Source organism: Orbicella faveolata, unplaced genomic scaffold, assembly GCF_042242905.1.
Source record: "Orbicella faveolata isolate gen_17 unplaced genomic scaffold, um_ofav_v1 contig_24, whole genome shotgun sequence".
Classification (NCBI taxonomy): Eukaryota; Metazoa; Cnidaria; class Anthozoa; order Scleractinia; family Merulinidae; genus Orbicella; species Orbicella faveolata.
In genome coordinates this window covers 18,138,823-18,165,000 of record NW_028301552.1, presented here as the reverse complement: position 1 = coordinate 18,165,000, position 26,178 = coordinate 18,138,823, and the positions used below count along the sequence as shown (strand labels likewise).

The 26,178-nt window shown below is 36.0% G+C and overlaps 1 long non-coding RNA gene across 1 annotated transcript in view; it reads left to right on the top strand.

Annotated features, from left to right (window-relative positions):
- The window catches only part of LOC149110715 (uncharacterized), a 25,540-nt gene extending 1,329 nt beyond the window's left edge, over nt 1-24,211 (top strand). The window contains exon 2 of the long non-coding RNA XR_016207785.1: nt 22,569-24,211. This is a non-coding gene — a long non-coding RNA (uncharacterized LOC149110715). The remainder of the gene's footprint in view (nt 1-22,568) is intronic.
- The last annotated feature ends 1,967 nt before the right edge of the window (nt 24,212-26,178 follow it).

Here is a 26,178-nt window from a genome sequence, read left to right as displayed (position 1 = left end):
AATGATATCAGAAATCAATAAAAGGATTCGTCATGAGTAATCGATTAAGATCAGGAGCCATAATCGGGGACGGAGACCGTAAGCGCGCGCCATTTCTAGTATTGGGGTTGTCCCCATGATATGGGACAATAATTCTATTTTTAGAACAAATTGCGCCATCGCCTGCGGCACACGCGCGTACATGCTGCGAGGATTTTTGCGGATGTCGCGCGGGGGAAATGGCGTCCGAAATTCCCGAAAATTTTCATGTTTTTGGCTCACAACTCAACGCGTTTGCGTCTGTTGGAATTTTTCTCAAGTATTTTCGTCGTAAGCTGCTCCAGTTTGAGTGAAGTAAGACAGTGTCGAATATAGGTATGTTCCGCTTTAAGCTTAGATATATATCGCTGACCAAGTTGTGTTCCGGCGGATGCTTCTTTTACATGAGCTGTACATTACTCCACTTTAAATTTCACATATGTTGAAGATTAACAGCTTTTCCATTGCACAGCAAAAAACTAGCTGGATATATTTAGATTTGGCAGAGCTTCAGGACCTCATAGTTTCCTAGCTCCTCTTGCCACACGCTTGCGAGGAATTTGCCAGTCTATCGCGACTGAAAAGTAAAACAAAATAATGGCTAGTTTGGTCAGTTTGAGTTTCGCCTGAATTGTAAGCAACGCTTGATGTTTCATCAAGGCCTAGTAACTTTACGTCCGTAGATACTGCTCAGTTTTATCCGTGTAAAAATCCAGTAAATTCTCTGTTGTCGATGAATTAGAGCGCCCGCCGATGCGTGTTTTGTACAGTCAGTAAACATGACAAATTGTACTTCCACTGCACTTTCGTGTGAAAGCGTACATCGAACTCAAACAATAACTCTATAGTTTTTAAATATGTTTAAGATTGATAAATGTTTGAGAACATATTAAAAACTAAGCTGAAAATATGTGAATAAAGCAGAAATAATCAGCAAAGTTCCGATGATGCTTTCTTTAATCAACTTCGAATAACGATTTCGATTTTGTTGATCGAGTTATCAAAACTCCTTGTCTATTTTCATTTTCGCAGTGTAAAACTTCACTATGCTTATGTTGAAGAAAGACACATAATGTTAGCAGCCTTTTTTGCGTTCCGTTTGTTGCAGCATCTTAGAGCAAAAGATAACGAAAGAAATCTTTGTCAAGATTTGTTGACAATTGAAAACACCGACTCGGACTTGAAAGTGCACGAGCTGCACTATGCAAATGAGCTAATTGTACGCGTCAGACTTTCCTTTCAAAAACTTTTGCAAACTCACCAAACAAGCAGAAACAATAAGAAACCATCGAAACAGGTTTTGGTTATGATTAACCATTGTCTGAGAAACTCACAAATTAACTCGATACCAGAGTAGAGAGTTTTATTGCATAACTTTTCTTTACAGAACAAACGCAAAATCTTACTCGTACAACTAGCGCGAGCAGATATTATTCATTCCGAGCGCGAAATTGAAGTCTTGTTTTCGATCCTGAAAAACCCACCTTTTCCGTTAGCTCAGAGCATAAAACTACATATAAGCGCCCTGGTTCGTATTCCCTGCCTTATTCCCTGCCATCGCCGTGAAAAATACGCAAGATAATCTCTCAAGGTCTCTTAACTCTCACCATTTGATCAGGCAACGTGACAACATCCGCGTGAGAGCCTGCGACATATGCGTGGATCCGCGCGGATATATGACGTCAGGATGGCGCAATTTGTTCTAAAAATAGAAAAATTGTCCCATATCATAGGTGCGCGTGAATCCCAGGGCTTACGGTCTCCATCCCCGATTATGGCTCCTGATTAAGATCAATTATTTTTTCAATAAGCATTATTGACTTTGCTTTGCTTGAAACTTCTCTAGCATGTCAGTATGAATTTCTATCAAATGATTGATAACACTGATAACACTTACATATTTCCATTTGTTAATTTATATCAATAGTAGTTATAAGAATGCCATTTTTAGTGCATTAGACCAAAAAACAGCCTTCCCACCTCTCTAGAAATCAAAAAAATACCCTCGCCGGGCCCCAACTTGAAAAACCCGATTTTCAGGCCTCTTAGAGCATGTTCCATCTTAAGCCCTCTCATGAGCAAATTTCATGTCTCCCACCCCTCCGAAATAAAAAAAATACTTCTGCCAAAAACACTTCACGCAATCGGTTCATGACCAAAAAATACTCCTGCCACCCCTCCAGAAATCAAAAAAATCCTTCTGCCAGATTGGTCAGTGGTTATCTCAAGGATCTGGCTGGATAATCGATAAAATTAATGAACATTATTTGAATATTGTTAAATATAAGCCAATGAAGGGAAAATCATATATCCAACTTCCAAAAGAATTAAGACATCATATGAAAGGTCTTATAAACTTACGAAATAAAGATAGTAAATGTTTCAGATGGTGTCATATCAGACATTTAAATCCACAAGAAGTTAATCCAGAAAGAGTTAAAACAAATTGATAGAGAGTATGTTAAACGTTTAGATCATTCTAATGTTGAATTTCTTGTTAAAGTCAATGATTGTCATAAAATTGAGAAACAAAATAATATCAACATCAATGTCTTTGTTAATAAGTAATGAAGAAAATTAACATTATGTATTAATCAGACTTTAATAGATTCATGTTTAATCAAAATAAACACCAACATAAACAACATTTTTGCATGCATTGTCTTCAACATTTGTCATCAGAAGATATTCTTAGTAAACATAAAACTGATGGTATAGTAATCAATGGTGAACAAGCAATGAAAATGCCAGAAAAAGGTGAAAAAATAATGTTTAAAACTCACCATAGACAATTAAAAGCACCATTTGTTATATATACTGATTTTGAAGCTAGAAAACATAGAAAAAGTTGATTCATGTAAACCAAATGACAACAAATCATATACTGAAGCATATCAAAAACATACAGATTGTGGATATGGTTATAAAGTAGTATGTTCCTATAATGATAAATACACAAAACCAGTTCCATCTTTTAGAGGTGAAAATGCAGTTCATACATTTATGGAGAAAATGTTGGATGAAGTGAAATACTGTAGAAATACCATCAAATACAAATTTAATAAACCCGTGAAAATGTCTGATGGAGATAAGAATAATGCTAAACAAGCCAAAAGAATGTCATATTTGCGATAAAAAATATAGTAAAACAGATAAAAGAGTACGAGATCATTGTCTTGTTACTGGAAAATATAGAGGTTCTGCATATGAGAGTTGTAATCTTAATTTTAAATTAACCGATAAGATACCAGTCATATTTCATATTCTTAGAGGTTATGACAGCCATTTTATAATGCAACAAATGGTGAAATAGCTAAAAATCATAAATACATTGATAAGAAAGGAGAAGAAAAAGAAATGTTGATGAATGCAATTCCAAATAATATGGAGAAATATATGGCATTTATGCTAGGTTACAATTTAGTGTTTATTGATAGTTTTCAGTTTATGAGTTCTAGTCTTGATAAACTAGTGAGTAATTTACCAAGAGAGTCATTAAAACATACATCTGAAGCTTTCAAAGGAAAAGCACTGGATCTAATGTCAAAGAAAGGCATTTATCCTTATGATCATATGGATTCATTTGAAAAGTTTAATGAAACAGAATTACCTTCAAAAGAACAATTTTATAGTATTCTCAATGATGAACATATATCTGAAGATGATTGTAAGCATGCTAAAAAAGTTTGGAAAGGATTTAATCTCAAGAATATGGGAGAATATCATGATCTATATTTATTGTCTGATATTCTGTTACTATCTGATGTTTTTAAAAATTTCAGAAAAACATGTTTTTAATATTATAAAGGTGATCCTGCTCATTATTTTACTTCTCCTGGATTATCATGGGATGGTATGTTGAAAATGACTGATATTAAATTGGAGCTGATGAATGATATTGATATGTTCCAGTTCATAGAGAAGGGTATGCGGGGTGGTACTTCCTATATCACTCACAGATTTGGTCAAGCAAATGATAAATATATGAAAGATTATGATAAAACAAAACCTTCAAAATAGATCACTTATTTTGATGCAAATAATCTCTATGGTTACGCGATGTCACAATATTTTCCAACTGATAAATTCAGATGGATGACAGAAAAAGAAATTGATAAATTAGATCTTGCTAAATATACTGAAGAAAGCATGACAGGTTTTATTGCTGAAGTTGATTTGGGATATCCAAAAGAATTACATGATTTACATAATGATTTTCCATTAGCCCCTGAACAAGTTAAAGTAACAGAAAATATGCTATCAGACTACTGCAGAGAAATAAAAGACAAATTCAATATATCTATCGGACAAGTTTCTAAATTGATACCTACATTGAACAACAAAGAAAGATACGTACTACATTACAGATATTTGGATTTATATCTTGATTTAGGATTAAAAATAACAAAAGTACATAGAGTTCTTCAATTCAATCAATCTCCTTGGCTAAAACCGTATATTGATTTTAATACGGAAAAAAGAAAACAAGCAAAAAATTCATTTGAAAAAGATTTCTTCAAACTGATGAATAATTCAGTATTTGGGAAAACTATGCAAAATTTAAGAAAAAGAGTAGATGTTCGATTAGTAACTGATGAAAAACAACATGTTAAATTAGCAAGCAAACCAACTTATGTATCATCCAAAATTTTCAATAAAAATTAACTTGCCGTTTATAAAATCAAAGAAACGTTAAAATTGGGTAAACCAGCATATATTGGAATGTCAATATTAGATATATCAAAAACATTAATGTACGATTTCTATTATAATTATATCAAAAAGAAATACAAAAATAAAGCACAATTATTATTTACAGATACTGACTCTTTCACATATGAAATTAAAACAAAAGATATTTATGAAGACTTTTGGAAGGACAAAAGTAAATTCGACAGCAGTGATTATCCAGAAGATAGTAAATTCTATGATAAATCTAATAAAAAAGTGATTGGTAAGTTCAAAGATGAGGCAGCAGGTCAAATCACAACTGAATTTGTTGGTCTCAGAAGTAAGATGTATTCATATATTAAAGAAAATGGAGAAAATAACAAAACAGCAAAAGGTATCAAAAATAGTAATCAAAAAGAATATCAATCATACTGATTATAAAAATACGCTATTCAATGGTACACAAATGTATCATAGAATGAAAACAATAAGGTCAGATCATCACATAATCGGATCTTACGAATTGAACAAAGTTTCACTATCATGTTTTGATGATAAAAGATATCTTCATGATGATGGTATTAATTCTTATTCAATTAAATCAGCAGTAACTTCGGCTGAAGTGTTTGGCTCATCAATCAAATCATTCTCCAATTTTGGAAAATCTTTGGTGATGTTCAAATTTCTTTGATGTAGTCTAGTGCTGAGGTGTCTGTATTTACCTGTCATCTTATAATTTTTGTTGTTTAAACAAACAGTACAGTACCATGATGGATTATATTTCATCATTATTAGTGTGGATAATTTTCATATATATTAGTTGAACAATAATCTTTTCAATTTCTTCCAAAATGATTCTTTTTGAAAAGTAGGACCTTTCATTCGGAAATTTACTTGATACAAATGAGTATACTTCAGACTTGTTCATATAATATTGATACATAATTTTTATCTATTCTAATAATATGAGTCAATCATGGGAAACAAGTCAATCAAGCCAAAGTATTAGCCAATCGAGCCAATCAAGCCAATCGAGCCAATCAAACCAATCAAGCCAAAGTACAAGCCAAAGTCTAAGTCAATCATGCCAATCAAGTCAGAGTTCAACCTGGGATTCTCAATCTTCGGTTCAAGAATGGTTACCATCAGATTACGAGGAATCTGATTCAGATTAAATTTATAAATATAAAGCAATATATAAAAAGTTAAGATGCTTCGAGCCAACAGGGATGCCACGCGCCAGAAGGATCCAAAAGGATTCGTAGTCCAAACCTCGAGTAATGAAATTTGTAGGCAATTGTGGAAAACGAGGACGGACAACTTCGAGCGAAAAAAAAAAAATATATATATATATATATACAGTAAAAAATCTAAGAAATCTAAAAAAAGGTTTAAAAATGTAATAAAAATAAACGTTTCGGTCAAAGACCTTCATCAGTTGCAGTGCAAGTGAATAATAAATTACAATAACCTTAAATAAGTTTACAGTATAAAAAATGACATCATATTACAAAGATGATTACATAACAGGGCGTGGTAACACATGAAAATGAAAAAATTAACCAATGATAAACAATCGGTGATTACTAAGCGAGATACTATGACAATGCGGTACAAAACTCAAAAGACACAGACCAAATAAGAATAAATAATCGAATATAATACAAATAAGATTAATATCAAAAAAGTAACGCGATTCGTCGAGTCAGCCGAAAGTGTGAAGGGACCCGCGTGTAAAATATTCAATGTTCAAAAAAGGCGGTCCCAAAATCCCCAAACAAAGCCTATGCCGCGGCAAGGCACAACAGGCGCCCTAAACAGGGCCCTTAAACAACAATAATGTAATAAATTCCCCGATGGGGGCCCCTGAGAAAACCTAGCGCTAACAAAGCTAACAAGATCCAAGGTCAGGGCCTTTGAACACCTGAACTAAGATAACCGCCAAATTTGCAAGTTATTTTTGCGCTAATTGTAGTTTATTCTTTTTTTCGAGTGGAATTCCTGACGTTTGTTCAAGCCAAAAGGTGCCAGAGAGAACAACTGTGCACTCCAATATGCCTCTTTAGTGATTAAAAGCTTTTATATATATATATATATATATATATATTGAGATGAAACTGAGTGAAACAAATAAGTTTAATTGTGGAAATGTTATCCACGAAGGAATGATCAAAATGGAATATATAGATTGTCCATTCTGTGATCAAGAATTAAAACAACCAACGATTAAAACAATTTCATGTTGTGAAAAACAAGACACGATAAATAACAAAAGCAAAAATGTATGCCGCAATTGTGGTACAGTAAGTGGTTATGATATAGCCAGTGAATACATTGATTTTCGTGAAAACAAGTACAAGATTGTGAAGAAATCAGTTTACCAAAGAAAATATCATTTAGAAAATGTGCTAAACGATATTACTAGTAAAAATGGATGGCAATTATCCGTAAACAATAAAAATAGAATACATGATATTTTCCGAAAAATAGATAAGATAATGGTAATCGTAAACGAATGATTAACATTAATTTTATTCTAAAAAAAAAAATTCGAATTCTTGGATTCACCGACTAATAATATACCAATAACAAAGTCAGAAAAAACTTTGCTAATGTATGTATATTACTAGAATAAAATGATTACATCTTTTTCAGTTGTGAATAATTAATTGTATTTATTCTCAAATTTGTCGTATAATGGCTCATATCTATTATAATTTCATCGACAACTTTGATGTAGTCTAGAAATCGTTCATCATCGAATTCCAATCCTCTCAGAAATGACCTTATATCAGTCGATATTTTTTCGTATGAAGTGTAAGCAAATTTACACATTTCAATCTTTCTTTTACAACTTTTGGCTTCTGTGAACGTGCTCGAAATAAGATCAGCACCTGATATTGTCCCAAGAACAGTGATATTTAGTGTTGCAGATCCCACTATTGTTCCTCTTCCTATCAATCCAACAGATCCGATTTTACACGCCAGGTCCATTTTTTAGTGCAGAGTGCACTATTGGGACGGTTATGGGAACTGCCTGCCGCTACGGCACTATGGCGCTATGGCCCTATGACCCTATGGCACTAAGGTGTAAACTTTAATGTTTTGTTTAATTAATTAATTTCAGTTAATTAATTAGTCCAGAGGCAAGGAAGTGGTGGGGGTGGGGTGGGAAAGGTACATGTGTACTCTACGTAAAACATGTTCCATCGCCGTCAGTTGGGTATGAACATCGCAAAGCTATATATTTGTTTCAGGTAACCCCTTTCTCTCCTTGTGGTACCATTCTCTTTAGAACAAAACCAATTTGCTGTAAACCCATGCGTAGAGTGGTTAGCGTCCGTGGCTTCTATATTAGGTGGACGATACATTGCATACGGAATCACGCGCAAATTTTGAGTGGTTCTCCTTATGGTAGAACTCAACATGTAAGATGCATGCGTTCTAGCATAGTTAGTGTTATACACTATCTTTCCACGCGGTGTTTTAAATGTCATGTCATGTGACCAAGGACGGCAGTTATTTTTCAGGTAGCGCCAATTGTCCCTTTTTATTGCAAAAGTGAAACGTTACTGTGGCTGCGTAGCTTTTAGAATTACACACAGGTCGGTTCAACAAATATCATCTGCTGTTTTCAATCTACAATAGTGTGCTTGCCAGGGTTCAAATGTTTATGCTTCTCCTTATCAGCTTGTTTATTTCTTTCCTTAATTGTGTCTGTAAGAGAGACCAAAAAGTTCCCAAGTTAGTGGCTTTAATACTCCGCAAATTGTAGATTTGTGACAAAAGAAACCAGGAATGTGCTTAAATATTGCTGCAGACTCCGTGGCACCTAATGAAAGTGCAAATTGATTTAATCAGTCTTTGAGGAGACTCATTCATATCGGCCAAATAGCGCTGTTTATCTTCAATACTTTTCGTTGAAACGTTTCTCAGCCATCAATATCGTTGTGTGTTAATTTTGAATCGTTTTATTGTTAACAACAAAGGTGGCAACAGTAAAAGAAAGTGGTATTTCGTGACTATCTGATAATTAAATTAGTTCTTGTTCATCGGTAAAAATTTGCAGTTTAGTAAACCAACATCGTTTCTGTTCCGTTTCTTCATCATCACATCTTCCGTGTGTTTTGAAGAAAACAAGGGTTTCATATTACATGCGTTTGCGAGGAAAACAAAAGTATCAAGTTGCAAAGTTAACGTGAAGAGCTAAATTGTCACGTTTGCTGCTTCAACGTATTATTGAATTTAAAATGAACGAACATCAACGTAAAACACCAGTAGCAATTAATTTGTACGTAATTTTTGGACCTTGAATGAAAATGCAACCTTAAAACATACACACTGCAAAGGGGAAAAGCCCTAGCAGACTACCAAAGTAGACACAAACCGGAAGTGAACCGAGCAGGAGGGAGTACTTATGGGACTACCGTGCCAGAGCTATCAATTGAAAGGCCGCGTGCAAGAACGTCGCCTAGATTTTTTGGCCATTTTGAAAGTGCTCAAAAATAGCTGAATTTTGGCATGTGGGCTTCGTTTTACCTGAGAAACATTGCTCTGAAGTTTTTTTGGCTGGGGAGCTCTTCGTTCTCGAGAAATAACGTATGCAAAAAAAACTAAGTTTTCCAAGCGGCATCTTTTGGAGATCTTTTGTTGAACAAAAAACAAAAGAAACCTTCTTGTTATTTTGTTGAACAGCAAACAGGCAGACTGTTTATGGTGTATTCCACTGAATCTTAGCTGTCTTAAAGTCAAAGGAAAATAGTGTATAGAGCGGAAATCTGGGAACAGATGTTTACATCGGTTATTTTGACGTGAACACAACACGTGAATCGATCGAGCGTCAAACGAAATACCATCGAACAAAAAAGAGATGTGCCGCATTAGAGCTCCGTCAACTAATATCTTAAGCATTGTGTTAAAGTACCTTGTATGCCTGCCTGGTGGTTGAGAGGCATCATAAAGCCTCGATAAACCCGTAAGTCATCAGCACGTTTTAAAGAATCAAAATGTGTTCTGAAACTTCGAAGGCAGCTGATATACCGTAAACGTGTTATCGGCGTTCGAAGTCAGATCGAGCCAGGCAGCAAAGTCCAAGAGCAGTTCTTGCCCAAGAAAAATACTCCTGGTGAGTCGTGGGCCAATTGCCAAGCGTTGCTAGCGTCAAAGTTTAGAAAGCGAGAACTGGTTTTAGACTTAGAAAATTTGTCTTGTCTCGACCGCCATGTTTTCCCGCGCACGAGGTGTAAAGACCCTTCCCGGCATGCATTGCGATCACGTTCTGCGTACGTTTCTTGAACTGGTAACTAGATTGTTTCGGCTTTTTTCATTTAAACATAATAACGGCCAACAAGTAGCGATCGATTGTAAAAAAAATCAACTTTTTTTGACATAATTATTTCTTTTTTTTCCAGTTTTCTTCATCAAATTCCAGAAATTCACCAATTTGTACATTTCATAAGTGTTCTGGCTTGATTTTGTCTTAATTTCTGTTCTTTTTTGACTTTTTAAGAGAAAAGTAAAATCCAAGCAGGCGGATCCAAGGTGGTGGGTCAAATGATGTCATTTGACATCATATGACGTCACAACCAACGATTGTGGTATCATTTTGTAGACCAAGTTCAGGGCTATCTAATCGATGTAAATTTGTTTCGCTGTGCTTTAACAGAACGAAAACCCAAGGGGATTCCATTCACTTTCCCCTTGTACCACGGTGGGGGTAAGAGTTAGCTTGTACGTCTGCGGGTTAAATAGCAGTGCAAAGCGCCTAAATTCTATTCGTACAATCTAAATATGGGAATGAACAGCCGTGAGTTTTTCTCGGCCTATCTTGCTTTTTAGATTACTCTTGATACCCTGCTCAATCATTATAGGTCATTAATACTTGATCTTGCAACTGATTATTGTCAACTCTTACTTTACATTCGGCATACAAACTCATCAATCCTGAGAAGTATTCTTTGCTGAAACTGTTCTTTGCCTCATTCCGAGTTCAAAAACCCTTGAGATATTGATTTTGCCGCATCAGGCATGCAAGTAAATCTTGTTAAACACGTATATAATGCTTGAACTGTAAGATTGAGCTTCAGGTAGCGTTTTTCTTCTGAAAGTTCCTATATTGAATTAACAGCAGATAAATTTTATACCTCAAAGATGTTGGCACTAAATATGATAAATAATCGCATATCTGCGGGTAAGGGTGTGAAAAAAATTGCAATTGTGAGAAAAAATTGAGCGTTGAGAAGATCTAGTAGCTGAAATTATCTGAAAAACCTAGCGTCCAAGCGAGCACACATGGCAACATACATGGCACCAGTGCCTTAAGTTTAGCAAGGTTTGGCCCTGGTTGAACTTTTTGAATTTTTCTAGGCACTCAAGAAGCTTGAGTGGCTCTTGGCTATCGTTTTCTTTTCTACTCAGTAACCTCCTGTGTACATCTGTAGCTCCATAGCACTGTGAAATAAGTAATTTGTTTTTTCTGGTCACAAGACTGTGTTGCATATTCTACATGGTGGATGCTAAAGTAGCTGGGAAGCAGTACTGTTTTCCTACAGCAAACCTGGTCAAGATCTCTTCTGCTTAATCTTGAGAAGGACTCAGATCAGCCTGGTGTATGGTGAGTTGGCCACTTCTGTACATCACAGACAACCTGCAGAAGTACTGGGCTATTCGGTCTGCAGCAAGCTACTCTTCTTTGCTGAACATTTTCCTGCCACTGCTGTCTTACAGAGTCTCATCTTACTGCACTCAGTCACTGCATTTTCGTCCTGTCTCCTAACATTCCAGGAATATTCTTTTCATTATCTCAGAAAAGAGGGTTCCCCAGAGCCATCCCTTTGAGATTTCTCATGTGGATCATGATCACTAAAGGACGTTTGGGATTTCAATCCATTTTATTTTGACGCTGTCTATGCCGTTTCTTTCTCTAACCTCATTAGGTGTTTACCCGCTGATCCATGTGTTACTGTAGACTGCAAAATACTGGTATGTTTTTGTGAATCCCTCCTCAGGGTAGGAGGAATACACTCTCGTATCTTTGACAACTTGGGACTCTTCCTCAATAGATTGCGAGTCCTAGACCATAGTTCATTGAGGGGAATGATTATGAAGCCCGGCAAACATCAAAGGAGCAAACAAAGATGCCAAGATTTGTGTTGGAAGGTCCACAGCAATGCACAATCTTTTTTTGGTTCTTGTTTCCACGCTTTTGAAGTTATGTCCACAATGTTCATTTTTAGATCAATTAAGATTTACTTGCTGGCTGATGCAGCAAGGTAAAAAAAGTCAAAGATGTTTTTTAAATGGATATTCATTTGGTGAGTTCAAGAGTTAATAAATGAGGGCAGACAATAATTTCAGCGAATAATACTTCTCAGGATTGATGAGTTTGTATGCCGACTGTAAAGTAACCAACCAACGACAACCAACGAGTTTCCTAACATCTGGAAATGCGTTAAAGTCACAGCACTTTTCAAAGCCGGTAATCGTACTAGCCCGTCTAATTATCGCCCTATTTCTATTTTACCAACTCTGAGTAAAGTCCTAGAGAGGGCTGTGCATCATCAATTTTATCAATATCTTAACCAACATAACTTACTCAACGAAAAACAATTCGGTTTTCGGCCTAAGCATTCAACAGTTAACGCTGTTTCTAGTTTTGCCGATGAAATTTTATTAAATATGGAAAGGGGTAAACTGTGTGGAGCCGTATTCTTGGACCTGTCCAAGGCCTTTGATACGGTCGACCACACAATTTTGCTACGAAAGTTGTCGTCTTTTGGGGTAACTTCTGACACGGCTAAATGGTTTGAGTCATATCTTAATGGACGAATGCAATGTACATCTTGCGGTCCGGAACTGTCCGATTTGTTACCTGTTACGCATGGCGTACCTCAAGGCAGCATACTGGGCCCTTTGTTATTTCTTATATATATATAAACGATTTGCCCACTGTCATCGGGCACTCGGAGGTAGCCCTATATGCTGATGACGTAGTGCTTTATTGCTATGACTCAAACCCAGCTGGTCTAGAGTGTGCCCTAAATGCCGACTTGTATTCTATTGCTATCTGGTTAAATGATAACAAACTCACTCTTAATGTTGATAAGACCAAAACAATGCTTATTGGTAGCGATTCCAAGTTGCGCAGGTTAAACAGTCTCTCGGTTTCTGTTCTTGATAATCAACTCGATAGTGTTAGAAGTTTTAAATACCTAGGGGTTGTATTATCCTCCAACTTTACCTGGACCGAACATGTGGAACATGTGACATCTAAAGTGAACCAGAGACTAGGTCTTTTGCGTAGGATTAAGCACTTGTTGCCGTATAATGCACGCCTTCTTTATTACAATAGCCTTGTTCTTCCAATCTTTGATTATGCTGATCTGGTATGGGGCGATAAGGATAACGCTGTTTTAATGAACAACCTGCAGGTGTTGCAAAACAAGGCGGCAAAACTTGTTCTAAATAAACCATTGTATTCTTCTGCAACCGATACTCTCAGTCAGCTTGGCTGGTTAAATTTAAATCAACGCAGGCAGTTCCATCGCTGCTTGTATGTTTATAAATGTGTGAATGGAATTACATCTCACAAATTGGAATTATCTAGAAATAGCGATGTCCATAGATATAACACTCGCTCCAAAGATCATCTTAGACTTCCAACAGTAAAACGGAACTGGGGTAAACAGAGAACTTGTTATCATGCCTTTAAAGACTGGAATGCCTTGGACAGTGACTTGAAGAACTCTGACACCATATGTCAATTTAAAAGTAATTTTTTTAAATCTATTAGTCTATAATTTACGTTTGTATTTTTAATATATGTTTTTAATTTTTGTATTTATTTTTTAATAATTTAATGTTATTTTGGATCGGGACCTTTCTGTAGATCACCTACGGGTGAGAAAGCTTCCCGTTAAAATATCATCACTATTGTAATAGTTGACAATAATCATTTGCAACATCAAGCATGTGACCCGTCCCAGCAAGATCAAGTATTAATGACCTGTAATGATCGAGCAGGGTTTCAAGAGTAATCTAAAAAGTAAGATAGGCCCAGAAAAACTCTCATCTAACTAGTCAATGTTTTAGAATTTTAATATCGTGGCCATTCCCATATTTAGATTCTACGAATAGAATTAAAGTGTTTTGCACTGTTATTTTAACCCGCGGACGTACAAGCTAACTCGTAACCCCACCGTAGTACAAGGGGGAAGTTGATGGAACCCCTTTGGGCTTTCTCTCTGTTTAGGGCCAGCGAAATAATTAGATTAGATAGCCCTGAGCTTGGTCTACAAAATGATACCATATATATGTTGGTTGGCAAATGACGTCATTGGACCACCATCTTGGATCTGCCATCTTGGATTTAACTTTTTTCTTAAAAAGTCAAAAAATAACGGAAATTGATACAAAATCAAGCCAGAACGCTTATCACATGTAAAAATTGGTGAATTTCTGGAATTTGAAGAAGAAAACTGGAAAAAAAACTACAGAATTATGTCCAAAAAAGTTGATTTTGGCCAAACCCACATGAAACTAATCGTTGCCATGTAAACGTCAAAAATGATGGACACACAATTGACATATCAAAATATTCGTGAAGGATGAATGAACAGCTACTGAAAGTTTCAGCTCCGTAGAGTAAATCATCTTTTCAAAATTTTGAAAAAACCTTATTGGGGGATGGCATTCACCCCCCCCCCCTTGCCTTGTACGTCCATCGATTAAGCGATATTGCAAAGAGTTTTGCATTCATCGAGCTTCCACTGCCCTATATAATATTCAAAGACTGTTAATGACATTAACATAGAAATAACTTTGACAAACTGATTCTATAATGTCTAATATTTTTAGATTTCGCCCTTGTCTCTTTGTTAAAACTAGTCTCTTGTCACATTGTTTAAACAGCTTTTGTTACCAAAAAATAACAGATGCCAAGAAATTTATTCTTGATTTCATTAGGCCAAGGGTGACTCTAAACTGTGATAAAATTAGTTTTGATTTAGAACGTTGGGTTTAAGCAATATTTGAGTCAGAATTTGAGCTAATTTGCCTTATAGCTAAATGTTGCGTGACATGGGTAGGAAATGACAATCCTTGATTGGCACCTGTAACTTCAAATGACTTGAAACTCCTGGTGTGAACTAGGTCCAATCTATATTTGTGTAAAATATCAATATAGTTCAATGTATTCTGTAACCAGGAGTGTTGTCGAAATTTGATGCTTATTTTAGTGACATTTTTGGGATCTTGGGCAAAAAACCAGGGGGGGGGGGCGGTGGTCTAACTCCTAAGGGAAAAATTCCAAAGCCGGCCCACTTTGTCTTTTAGAGTTGTTGGGTAGTACCTTCAATCTGGCAAAGTTTCATCCAAAAAGGAGAGATGGCATGTATCACCCCTGCCTGGTCCTCTAGTAAACTCGGTCTTAAAAGCAGTCACATTAGGATTACTCCTTTTATACTCTTCCGGGTCTAATAAATCAGCATAAAATTCAAATATTCTTGTGAATAACTGATCATGCATCGCCATTCGAGCTATTTGTTTTTCAGTATGATCTGCTTTTGTTGTCAGTTCAGTTATTTTGTTGTTCAAATCATCGATTGTGGTTTGCATTTCTCTTCTAAAAAATTTTAAAGGATCATCAAACTCATTCAACTGTTTGATATTTACAGAATCATTATTGAACGTTTTTGATCTAATGATTTTTTATATCAACATTTCCATTGAAGTTTGCAGTTTGAAATTCAACAGCAGCTTGGAATGTCAGTTTGCTATTTTCTACATAATACAGTTCATCAAAGACATCTGAGCTCACATCATTCTGTTTTCCCTCAATTCCATAAACGATCAAATGGCCACGACGCTGAGATGGACTTTTTCACAATACCTTGACATTTCAAGTCAACGTAGATGTATTCAGGTGGAGTTGCATCATATTTATGCAAGTGAATGATGGATCTACTGTATTTCGAAAACAGCCTGGTTGTTTGTTGACCAATATTCAAGTAAGTGGAAACAACTGACACTGCCACCTGATCCATAACTGGTGGAAAAATTCAATCACTAAAGTGAATTCACCCTGTGGAAGTTTGTACATGTTGAAACCCAGTCGAGATGCATACCAGTTTTGTGCTCCTTTTCCCATTCTAAAACTGTAAGCTTTTTTACTAATATCATGAGGTGAATCAGAAAAGTCTTCGATACCGTCAACAATGATGTTACTCTCACTTGTTGATTGATTAACATCATCCATAAGGTATTGGAAAACGTTTTTTTTTTTGTTTGTTTGTTAAGCCGCTTATATGTGACTCATTTACATTTTTTTTGGTCGAAACTATCAGTCAGCATTATAATCATATCCCCTTTTACCTGGTTTACGTGCTGATATTGGTAGCTGACAATATGTTGTGGGGGTCATTGGATAAGTTGGCTATTTTATTGTTGTTCATCTCAATATTTGCAAGCATTTTTTTGAACCGTCTAACAATAATGTATCATTTTTATCCACTTTATTGAAAACTGCAGTATCCACGTATTGTTTGTTCACAACATTGTCGTTTGTTGTTGGGGGTTTTAAATTGATGATTTTGTTGTTACCCATATCAAGATCAACAGTCATAGAATTTCCACCATGTATGCTTCATTTTTTGTTAATTTTAACGCGTTTTTGAAAAATGAAATTGTAATAAAAAGTGATGATGGTGATAGCAAAAAGGATAAATGTCCCATAGCGTTAGAATTTCAACATAACACTTTTAAAGTTTTGATAAAATTGAAAACAAATTACCAACTTACTTGACTGGATCAAATTTTCACGAGCTTGTTGGCTTTGACAAAGTGATTCTGAAAGATGCTGAAAATCATGGGTCACGAATGCCTGATATGAGTCAAGATACAGAAATGCTAAACATACACTGTGATTTGGTTAATACCAGCCTTGTTGATGGAGTAGATATAGATATAATATACAGTTTTAGCACATCTATCTTGAAACCGTCATATAGTTTCTCTATGGAACCACGAAGAGTCACATTTAATCCTGTGAATAAGAACACTATTTCGAGAATAAGAATACATATAACTGATGGTAAAAGAAGACAGACAAATCTTAATGGCGCAGATACAGCTTTTAGCTTATTATTGAAAAGAATTATGTAATATATTATTATGAAACCATACGAATTCCAAAGATTTTACCATCCTAAAATGGGTAAATTTGTGTATCAGCACAAAGGAAACGGATTAATTGTTGACAACATATTCAAACCGATAAGAAGTATAGCATCAACTGTTGCCAAACCATTGATGAAAAAAGCAATAAGATCTGGATTAGAACATGCTGGTGAAAAAGAAGCAGAAAAATCTGGTGATTTGATAATGAAGAGATTGGGGAATATGTGAAAAGGAAATGTGAAACAAGAAAGTACAGATATGATATTGAATCGATTAATATTAGGTGAAGGTGTGGTGTGGTACAATAAAAATGACACCTGTTGAAGCTAGTAAAAAGAAGAATGAAGGAACTGTATATTTTAATCTGAATGGTAATACAGAACCAAGGATGAAATCCCTTAAGTTTAAAGTTGGTGATAAAGTCAGAATAAATAAATACAAGAAAAACGTGTTTGACAAAGGATATACCCCAAATTGGACTGAAGAAATAGTTAAAATTGGTTAGATCCAATATACTAATCCAATCACATACAAGTTAAAAGATCTCAATAATGAAGAGATAAAAGGCAGTTTTTATGACCCCGAGCTGTTAAAAGCCAAACAGGATATATTCAGAGTTGAAAACATCATTCGGAGAAATTAAGAAAAAGCAAGCTTTAGTAAAGTGGAAGGGATATACTGATGATTTCCACAGTTGGATATCATTGAAGGATTTGAAAAATATAAACACTAATTGAGTAATATGTCTTGATATTACTCAAATGTGGTGAAAATAATATAACCTACATATACAGATTATTGTCTATTATTGTTGTTTCTGCCGCATTTGTTTTTGCTATTTATTTAGCCAAAAATATTGCTTTTGGCTTTTGCATTTTTTCTCGAGATAGTCAGTCAATTAATATATTCGAATGAATACTTGGAACCATCCATTGGTGAAAAACGACTGAATATGTTTCTAACGTGTTATAAATAAAGTGAGAATGATTATGCATTTCCGAGGGAAAGTCCCGTAACAGACTTCCAGTTTTCTGAGAAATGTCACGCAATTATTTTTATATATAATAATATATTGAAGTAATGCGTTGGTTTTGTCCGTATTGTTTAGAATATTATTTGATAGCATATATAGTCCAACATAAACTAACAATGAAGCATAAAAAGAATAAAAAAGAGTTTGAGAAGAGATATGATGAAAAAGAACGATGCGTTTCTAACGTGATAGCAATAATTCATAGGGAAAGTCCCGTGAATACATGATATGTTTCGAAAGTATTAGAAATAACTTGTAAGATATGACGTGACGCCACATCTGTGCCAGGCTTGGACACATGAAATAGACCGCAGAGATATGACGTCACGGCACAGCTGTGCCAGTCTCGGACTTAGTACTATACAAACTATATTTATTACCTGTGTACACTACATAAAAACGAATGTTACCTGCCTTACTGTATCCATATATCACAAAGCTATATTTCTGGTTTAGGAAACCTCTTGTCCTCCTTGAGGTACTATTCTCTTTAGAACAAAACCAATTTTCCCTAAACGCATGCGCAGATTAGTTAATGTTTGTGCCGACTATATGGAAAAAATCGTATGACTGTCTCATGACTTTGATGACTCATTTCCGAGGGAAAGTCCCTAAATGACCGGCAGTCTCATAGTTTTCTCAAATTTAAGGAATCGAAAGAACTCATCCAATTCAAACTATCAGATGTCGATTAAGAACTGCCAAGCGATCCAGAAGAGCTGTATAGATCGCAAGTGTAACGCTTGGTTAACGCTCGGCTAAGATAGGGAGAGCATGGTTTGTGACACGGAGTGTTAACCAAGCGTTAGACTTACGATCTATACAGCTCTTCTGGATCGCTTGGCAGTTCTTAATCGACATCTGATAGTTTGAATTGGATGGGTTCTTTCGATTTCTTAAATTTGAGAAAAATATGAGACTGCCCGTCATTTAGTGATTTGAAAACCGTGACCGGCTGCCGGTCATTTAGCCACAGCGTATATAATATGCAATCAAAAAGTGATTTTCAAGCGTCTTAAGCTATGTTAAAAAAATACATTTCAAATACCAGGCCATTTTTTGATTTCCAGAGGGTTGGGAGACATTAATTTTCAATTGTTTCATTACTATATTCAAATCGATATGAACATCCATCCTTTTTTGATTTGCTTGTTTTGTAATATTTCTTTTCATCACAGATTAGTTTGACAATACCTGTGTTAATACGTAAATCTTTCTCTGCAGCAGACGTGCTGTTGTAATACTCAACTTCTGTTGTAGTGCAATTTATTGCATACACACTTTTAGGATCTTTGGAGTGATAGCGTTCAGCAGCTTTTTTTTTTTTTTTTATCAGATATTTTTTTATTTTGTTGTTTCGTCAAAAATTGTAAATTACAAAAGCGATTATCATCTTTATTATCGTTGATATGACTAATCATCATACCTTCTAGTATGGGCCCATTAAAACGTTTCCAGACAAATCTGTGAACTAAATAAGTTTTAGTTTCTGGATTTCCATGATGCCATATATTACAAGCAGTATATCCACCTTTAATAATACGAGTGTTGATCAGTTGTTTTTTCATAAGATTGATAATCTGTCCATTTGCTGCAGCAGCAAGTGAGTCATAAATTGGATGCTTTTTACAATTAACACCTTCAAATTTTACTATTGCACTTCTTGGTTTTGGAATTGGTTTCGATTTATTCATCATTACTATATTATAGTTAGATATTTTAAAATAATTTTCAATTTTCAAACTCATTACTCCCATTGTATAATTGTCGATTTGTCTTTAAGTGTGTTTCAAAAGCTCTGTTTTGCCACTTGGTGAGCCATTTTTTGATTTGAGGAGACCTGGGACAGCCCAATTTATGCTGTTTCTGGCAGAAGGATTTTTTTTTTTTTTTTTTTGGAGGGGTGGGAGACATGAAATTTGCTCACAAGAGGGCTTAAGACGAAACATGCTCTAAGAGGCCTGAAAATCGGGTTTTTCAAGTTTAGGCCCAGCGAGGGTATTTTTGGGGATTTCTAGAGAGGTGGGAAGGCTGTTTTTTTGGTCTAATAAACTAAAAACGGCATTCTTATAACTACTATCAATTTACGGATTTCAATCGATTGCCTTAGCCTGGGATGACCGGACAGCACTTGCTTTGAGCCCTGTTACAGCCGCACATTTTACTTGTAAGAAATTGGGCTTTTACCAAACACGTGTAGATTTCATGTGCCGTGCATCTGTTCAGTAGTAGTAGAACAGGAAAAAAAATGGAATTCATTTGCCCTGTGGGCCAGTCAAGGTCAGTTTTCACTTGCCCCCACTTTAATATTAGTTGCCGATGTGATGGCCAGTAAGGAAATCAGAGGGCAAATGCGAACAAAGTATTCTCGCATTCCTAACTTATTTTTGCTTTCAACCTAATAGTTAAGTAATTTTTAGGCTTAATTTTTGAAATAGCTTCTGACTGGAAATTATCATTTATCAAGCTGACATTTTTATTCAGACTCACAAGACTACCGAGGCTAATTTCACTTGCCACCGGGCCACTGAACTTCTCTTTTCACTTGCCCAAGGGCAAAATTTACTTGGCTGGGGAAATCCAACCTGGGTTTTTTCCTGCCCAGAGTAGATCAGAAATAACATCAAAATGTGGTAAAAACAAAAATAATTAATGAGCCATTAGCAGAGTGTGTCACAGATGTTCTTACCACATTTTGATGTCTTCTGTGATCTATTACTGAACAGATGCATGGCAACATGGAATTTATCTACTTTGTAATACAGAACAAAAAAACAAAAACAAATGTTAAGGACATCATCTGTACTTTTGTCCTCCAATAGAGCATAAGAACATGTAAGAAACAATCAAATAGTACTTGCAATAAACATTGTTTGATAGGAGTCTGATTTATTGTACATGAATATTACAACGTACCGATCGAGGGCGCCGTACAAGCCGCGCTACAAAAAATGGAGAACGACGCAGGCCTGGCTGACCGCACGACACTTACACCAGTTCAAATCGCGGACCTCTTGAATTTCATATTAAGATCCACGTACTTCCAGTACAACGGATCGATTTACGAACAACGAGACGGCACAGCCATGGGGAGCCCTGTATCCGCGGTTATTGCTAATTTCTACATGGAGATATTTGAAGAACAAGCAATAGAGTCCGCACCTTACAAGCCTAAGATCTGGAAACGCTACGTAGATGATACTTTCACCATCCTGGATCGGGATAGAGTTGACGTCTTCCTGCAACACCTGAACAGTCAACAACCATCAATCCGTTTCACCATGGAGATCGAGAACAACAACAAGATCGCCTTTCTCGACACGTCAGTTTACAGAGAACCTGATGGCCGCCTTACCACCAGTGTCTACAGGAAACCAACACATACTGATCAGTACCTAGCGTATGATTCACACCACCCTCAGTCAGTAAAGCGCGGTATTGTGAAGTGTTTGTACGACCGGGCTAAACGTCTCGTCACCAAACCATCAGTAATCGCTGGAGAGAAGAAACATCTGTCATCTGTACTTGTTTCTAACGGATATCCCTCCTCTTTTGTACAGAAGATCACAAAGGCACGAACAACCCCAAGAAGAGAGCCTGTCGCTGAATTTAAATCCACCGCCGTTTTACCTTATGTCCAAGGAGTTTCGGAGTCTCTCCGCCGCTGCCTAGAACAACAAGGCATTCGCACCGTCTTTAAGTCCGACACGACACTTCGGTCACACTTAGTGCGACCAAAGGACACCGTCAACCCGGCTAAACAAGATGGTGTTGTCTACAGGATTCCCTGTGAGTGCGGCAAAGTCTACATCGGGGAAACAGGGAGATCTATGCAGGAGAGAATCAAAGAACACGACAGGGATATACGACTCGCCCGTACCCAGACCTCCGCCGTTTCTGAACACACCCACGAGACCGGCCACTATCCTATCTGGAATGAGGTCAAGTTCATTGATCGAGATCCTCACTGGTACACACGTAGGGTCAAGGAAGCTATTCACATAAGACTTCACCCTAACAACATCAACAGGGATAGTGGAATTGAAATTCCTGAAGCATGGATACCCACGATCAAGAAACACAACAACAGGAGAACGATACAACAGCGGACCACTGAGGGAACAGCTACTCGCCGGAACAATGGAACAATAGGAGGATCGAAATGCACCAATCACAGCCGACCTTTGTGATATAAATGATACCGTGCAATCAGTCGACCTTATCGCCTGAAGAAGACTAGCAGTAAGCAGTCGAAACGTCGCGATCTACATCTCAAGTGACTACATCGTGAGACAAACGATAATACACTTTATTATGAATATTACAGTGTAGAAGATAGTGAACAATGAATATTTAATGCCACAGATTTTGAGTTTAGTTCTTCTATATCCTCTGATATTCAGTGCCTTCCAATCAGAGATGCACAGTTTTTGTCACACAGCAGCTACAGATGTACTATAGATGTACAATCTGTTTGATTGATGGATATTTATCTCGACTGTAACCTTGCTGTCAGTGGTTTGATTTCAAGGTCACAGTATAAATTGGACTGATAAGAAAAAAAAATGATAACTCCAGTGTAAAACTCACTGATATCATACACACAGAATTTGCTGATTCATACACAAATGTCACATATCTTATTTAACAAAATGTTTTATGCTACTTGTAGGATGAAGTAAAATTGAGAGTGGTCAGTACATGCATACTCCTTGGCATTGATGCTTTATCAGGAAAAAAGGGACAACTGAGAAGTCTACAGTACTTATGACTCTATAAGGAGCCTGGGGCCCATTTCTTGAAAGCCCCGGAATCTTTTGGGGCCCGCAAAGCCATTTTTAATTAATCTGTTTCTAAAAACTACGAGCTGTATATGCCTGAAACTTCTTGTTTGAGGGGGACTTCTTTACATATTAAGAATATGCAAATAAAACAGCTCTGTAATCATGAGATTTTTTATTTTGCTATGGCTTTCCAGGTGCAAAAACTTTTTGAGACCTTCGAGAAACGAGCGCCTGGTGCATTACACTCTAAGATGTTGACCTATAACACAGCTTTATGGCATCAATTCAACCACTTCAAGCATTATTTTTAATGCTTCGAAATATCACCTACCTGTGTTGGTGAATTAGTGTTAAGTTCAAATATCATAGATTATTAGGTTGATACTTATTGTGCAATACAGCAGCTATAAGATTTCATCATAGAAAGCAAAGGCTATGTTTACATACATGAAGTACCGGAACAATAATTCATTAACTTATGTTGCATTATGGGAACTATGTTACTAGATGGGCCTTCCAATTTCAACAGGCCCCTATGAATTGTTGTTGTTGTTGTTGTTGTTGTTTTTTTTACAGTACAGTTTTTTGTCACAAATACAAGTAAAATTTGGATCTTTACCAGTCTGAATATAATTTACAGTGAATGTTTTCTCAGGGATCCAAAATGTTTGTACTGTTTGGATTCCCTACATTTTTGGAAGAAAAAGAAGGAAACTGTGAGTTTGTAAACATGGCCTAAAAGATGTCTGAAGCCTTGGTTTATGTTATACAATGTAGTATGCCTTTGGCATCAAGGTTTTATGTTGAATTTAATATGTCAATCTCCATCTTGTGGTAAATGTTTTTCTTTTTTTTTTTTCTTTTTTCTGTTATTTCAAAAGAGCAATTCACTCTGAAAAAAATTGATCAATACTTCACACATTCATTTTAGTAATTTTCATAATTAGGTAAAGGTAAAGCCAGTGTATGAGCCACATGGCCCAACAGGCTGGAGCTTATCCCGTTTTCTGTAGCATGAAGCGGCTAGGAGTATTTCTACTCCTCCCTGGATGAGATGATAGGCCATCGCAGCGTTACCCCAACATTAAATTCGCTGGTACCCATTTATACACCTGGGTGGAGAGGCACTGTGAAAACAAAGTGTCTTGCCCAAGAACACAACAGAATGTCCCTGGTTAGGACTTGAAACCCGGACTGCCTGATCCGGAGTTGAGTGCACTAACTTGAGGCCGTCACACCTCCCACATTTCACATAATAATTATTAAGGCTAATTTAATCCTACAATAATGACTTAGTCAGAAAAAACAGTATATTCATTCATCTTATGACAGAGGTATTATCATTATGTTACATTTTACTTTGGTGAATTTGGTATATATTTAAGACAGTTATCCAGTTACAAACAATTCTAATTTAGCAATACACCTAAATTGCAAAATTTTGACTAGTTGTAGCTGACAACAGTATAGTTCTTAATCATTTTATTATTTACAAATTAAATAGGGCTGAATATGATATGGTTTTAAACAATGTTGAAAAGGTCTTGAATTTTAGTAGTCTTAAAAGGGCTCCCTTTTTCTATTTACATGTTGTTTACAGCCTCCCTTTTTTAATTTACATGTTATTTACAGCATTTTGGAAACCCTCCTGTATTAAATTTACATGTTATTTACGAGTTTCCTGGTTAAACCACAAGAAATTTACAGGCTATTTACAGTATGTGCAGGAACAGTTTACATGTCATTTACATGATCTTAGTCCTTTCCTTTGAAAAATGTACAGTGTTCTCTCCATCATTTACATGTTTCACTTGTGATATTTACATGATTTTTACATGGAACCTTAGAAACATCTAAGAGCGGAAAAATCATGTAAATTATTGTTTACAGTCTCTTTGATTATTTACATGTTAATTCCATGTAATTTACATACTCTCTAAATTTTCAACTTTTCCAGTGATTATTTATTAACACGTGCTTAATTCACTTTAAACCTTGAAACTTTGCCACAACTCTTTTTTAATTGATCGTTTTCGCCGGACCCTAAGACTGATCTCAGCGAAATTTACCGTTCATATAAGATAGCCACAGGGCAGAAGGTCAGTGGAACCATTCATGTTGTTGTACTGCATGTAACAGCCAGTTCAGATCATGCAAGGTAGACAAACTTCAGAAATGCTACTGATTGAACTGATTACTTTTCACAACATATTGCCCCCACAGTTAGCATAAAGGCCTCATACAGAATAGTTTATTCATACAGAATATTCTTACTCGCATGTATATTAAAACCCTTTTGAAGAAAGGACTAATCATATAGGTTGATCTAGTTTCACCTTTGCTTTATCCAGTCGGCATAAACCTTACAGGGATTTATTTGAACTAAGCAGATTTAATCCTCTTTTTATGACGGAGTAATCCACATGCAATAGTTCGTTATAATATTACAATGTCAATAAGGTAACCAGGTTAAACATAATAAGCCAGGGGTGATGTCTTTATGCACGAAAGAACAAATTATACAGACTTCTGTGACGATACTAGGCACTACAGCGACAGCTTTGACCACACATGACCACTGCGACCAGCACAGGTTATGCAAGCCAAATTTCCCTTGCCTCCATCATGGAACGATTGGCCAGTTTATGACTCTTACTTAATTCAACTCAACCATTAATTAAGATCTTACTGCAAGCATTTAAATCCTCTTTGATCTCCAAAAAAAAAAAAAGTAATATCAAACGATTCGAGTAGGTAGTTAGGTAAAACAAACCAGGCTCATGATGTCTTGCTGCACGCAATACCAATTCCTCTAATTCAAGCATTCGAGTGAGGTATGACAATCATTTACATCAATAATAACAATTAAATACTGAGGAAACTTTCGGACCACAGATCATTGTGCGGCTGTGTCAAAGTTGCTGTTTAATCTAAACTGATAAGGTTATAGATATCTCGTAGTCACATCAGTTTTGGTCTGACGGTAAAGATTTTACCTAAGGTTTAATTTATAAAGCATTCATATGATAGTGAAATTCTTCATTTATTGAGAATGAATCTGCAAACACGTTCAAAAAGACAATTTAATAAAGAAACAAGGACGTTCTAAAACAAATATTTACAGTCATTTGTCGCCATCGTTCAACTGATCCCCAAACATAAGCTTTAATTAATAGATCTCAATAACGTCAATCTTAAACTGCAAGCATAATATTTCAAAGTGCGGCTAAACCAAACAGTTACTAACAGCATTTAAGTACGTTGCGCTGCTCTTACCGTAGTTCGCGGGCTACAGCAATGTAATAACGTTAGTCACAGCTTTGCTCTGTCCACAAAATTGTTCCGCAATTTTTAAACGTGCTAAACAAAGATAAAAGTGACGTGACTACATTTACTGAGACGAAACGAGGCATTAACAGAAGTACAATAGAGAGAGACCTTTGAGGGCTCAATAAAAGGGAAGTGGTTAATGACTATCCAATTTCCTGCTCAGTTCAA